This window comes from Telopea speciosissima, chromosome 4, assembly GCF_018873765.1.
Source record: "Telopea speciosissima isolate NSW1024214 ecotype Mountain lineage chromosome 4, Tspe_v1, whole genome shotgun sequence".
In the NCBI taxonomy this organism is placed as follows: domain Eukaryota; kingdom Viridiplantae; phylum Streptophyta; class Magnoliopsida; order Proteales; family Proteaceae; genus Telopea; species Telopea speciosissima.
In genome coordinates this window covers 18,867,540-18,871,351 of record NC_057919.1, presented here as the reverse complement: position 1 = coordinate 18,871,351, position 3,812 = coordinate 18,867,540, and positions in this window count along the sequence as shown.

The following is a 3,812-nucleotide window of genomic DNA, read 5'->3' as shown; positions in this document are numbered from 1 at the left end:
TTTATGTAAAATTATGCTCTACGAAGCAAGGTTCAAAATACAGGTATTGGACTCGGCATCGGTCATTGCCAAAATCTTTTCGGATCGGGATCGGATTGGTACAAATCTGTCAGATCGGTCAAAACACCCCCAAAATCGTTTTTTTATGGATCAAGTCATATATCAGCCAAAGTTGGCGGATGTTTTGATCTCGGGATCGGATCGGATTGGTCAATATCAATTGGTATTGGTCAGTATCGGTCAAGATAATATAAAAAACCTAAAAACTTTGAAAAAATAAAAAAATATTCAGTCGGATCGGTCAAGGATCGGTTGATCCAGGAACGATCCAGTCAAACCTTGTTGTATCTGTCTAATCTCAGAATCGGCCTCGATCGATACAGATCCGATCCGGCCAATATCAGCCGATCCGATCCGAGATTCAGAACCATGCTATGAAGTAACCATCCGATACTTTAGCGACAATAGGCGGTAGTCGCCTGGAAGGTGCGGCTGGATCACCTCCTTTTCAGGGAGAGCTAATGCTTGTTGGGTATTTTGGTTTGACAATGCTTCACACCCAAAAAGAAGCGAGCTACATCTGAGCTAAGCTTGGTGATGGAAGTCTTCTTTCGTTTCTCGACAGTGAAGTAAGACCAAGCTCATGAGCTTATTATCCTAGGTCGGAACAAGTTGATAGGGGGAAAATTTTTGCTGCTACCCGGGTTGCAGGAATGTTCCTACTACCTGGTTCACTACCAAAGAAATGGAATCAAAAACGATATTTTGGAAAATATTATAATCTAAAAGGATATTTGTAAAAAGGGGAAGTAAATTATTCCATTTCTTTGGCTGCAAAATTTTTTCAGAAGTTTCGATGACCTGATCGTGCTTAACACCAATCAGGTCCAGTGGGTGCAACTCAGACCGGGCTAGGTTTGGCAATCATGATGATTTCAAACAGGAAGAGCCTGAGGCCTGGCCGATACAGTTCTCAAAATTTTAACCTGACTTTCTCATGAGTGGTGTCTTCACTCTTTGAGTCTTCCCTCTCGAACTAAAAAGCATTTTTAACAACTGCCTATACCCTAAATCAGTAAGTTTGGGAATGGCAATTGAACGGGTACGGATATGTACGACAATAAACTGATCAGACATACAGTAATAATACTTTGTAATAAAATGCGTATAGTAATGATATGGTACGTGTTTAACATGGCTGCTCCATAAGCAAAAATATGGATATTTATTCACCATGTAACAGACATGCATCACCCCCAATGAACAAAATAATAGCATGTTCACAGTGACTTTATCAAAAGGAAGTCTCAATACTGAAATAAACACAATATAATTAGGGGTGTCAATTCCAGGTCTGGCCTTGCAAGCGCGCGACCGACCCCATCCAATTAAAGCCCGGTCCTAAATGTGGGGTCCTAGTCCATTGAGTGCCCAACCAGATCGACTGATTCTAGTTTCGACCTAGCCCAACACATTTAAGATTGCCTAAAATTCCCATTTTACCCTAAGATACATTTTCTACCAATTAAGTTGATTGGGTGAGTAGTTGAGGGTAGAACTAGAAAGATGTTTTGGAATTTGGACAAATTAGAGGAATTGATTATTTATTTTTAAGCTTGGAGTTGATTGTCCCATACGTAAATTCTATTGTCGAATCATTACTATGCAACAAGACAAAATAAAAAGGCACCATAGGATGTTATGGTAATTTTACTTTTGATGTCTTTACAAAAGAATTTGATTGGGACTCGTGTGCTATTTTAAGTGTAGCTCTTTCTTTACACCATAAGAAACATCTAGGAAGGAAACCTTGATGATCAAGTTATTCTTTAATTAATGGATAATGAATTGATTAAGGTGAATTACTTCTTTTAACAATGAGTTTGAGATATTTGTTGCAGGAAGAGTCCTTCATAACATAGACACACTAAAATGTTGATCAATTACTTGTAAAGTGACATTTACGATTCCCACCCTCTCCCTAACTCTGTAAATATTTCTCTTTATCAATAGAATTTTTTTCTTTTCACCAAAAAAAAAAAAACATTTGCAAAGTGACAAGTACAACTTGTAAACATACAAAGTTCACTAACTAGATATTCTAAATCTCTAATATTTATATTACATGATTAGGGTATTAAATATCCCTCACATGTACGAAAATACGAACATAGTCTCCTCTTGATGGGTTCATCTCCCACCTACCTCACATGTACAAAATACGGACACGATCTCCTCTTGATGTGTTCAGGAGTCAGTTGACTACTACTACTATTACAACTAAATAATAATAATAATAATAATAATAATAATAATAATAATAATAATAATTAGTATTATTAGTATTATGATTAAAATAAAAAGATGATGTTGCACAGAGAATAAAAATAGGATGGTTGAAGTGGAGAGGTGCTCCTGAAGTATTATGTGACTAACGTATTCCTTTAAAGCTTAAAAGAAAATTCTATAGGACAATCATTTGACCAACTATGATGTCTGTAGCGAAATGTTGGACAATTAAAAAACGTCATATAGATAAACTAAGTGTAGCAGAGATGAAGATGTTGAGATGGATGTACAACAAAATTAGAAGGATAAAGTAAAGAATGATCATATTAGAACCAATTTGGGAGCTGTCCCTATATAGGATAAGCTCCATGAAAATCATTTGAGGTGGCGTTCCCATGTTCAACTAAGGCCTTGGGATGTACTAATACAAAAAAGTGATTTGATCCAGATTGAAGTATCCAAAGAGCTAGGGGGTAGGTCTAAAATGACCTAACGAGAAGTAATGAGGAAAAACATGCATAACTTAAGTATTGTTTCAAGTATGACCTCAAATAGAACTGAATGAAGGGCAATAATCCATATAGGTGGGACGTTGATGAATTGTTGTCAATGTTATCATGCTCTCTTCATTTTACCATTATTATTATTATTGTTATTATCATCATCATCTTTGCAAGGATGCACATACTTGATCCCATTTAATTCGGATAAGGCCGAGTTGTTGAGTTATTATTATTATTATTATTATTATTACTACTGCTATACATTCTTTTTTGGAGTGGAAGGGGTTGAGGGTTATCATAGTATCAGGATCAAGCAATTATATGCAACTAAGCCCAAAACCCAAAAGCTAGATACAAAGGGAACTTAGTAGAAAAAACCAAATTCCATAAATTAGCCTCAAGATAAGAATGCAAGTGAGACCAAATTCAAGCTCAACTTTGAACCAAAATTAATCGCATCACACCTGGCTTAACTTTAATTGACCCAAAATTATCAATTCCCAACCTTGGCTCACCCGTTTGAGAGCTTAGAAATGTAAGTGACTCTATAAACATCGAATCGAGACATTTTAAGTCTTATATCATTATCATATTGCATCTATAAATCTATATGCAAAAACAATTCTCATGCCGATAGTGTGGAGATGCTTTCTTACATCTTTTTTACATTTTAATCATATGGAACTACATCGATATTCTCTTTCCGCCCTAACTATGTATCGAGATCCTCTATTGATGAAATCGTTTCTTATTTTGTGATTGATGTGACATGAGAGATTATTCCATATTGTTCTCATGAAGAATGATATTCGAATTCTCTCTTTTAGGGTTTCTAAGTACCTAATAGCCCGTGGCCTATATCAGAGGCTGACATCAGAAGATACTTTCCTCCATCATTTAATAAAAATATTAGCTTTTAAGTGATCCTATTCTACTACTTTAATTAATTCCCCCCCCACCCCCACCCCCACCCCCACCCCCACCCCCACCCCCAATTCAATGAGAGTGTTCCAGGTTACT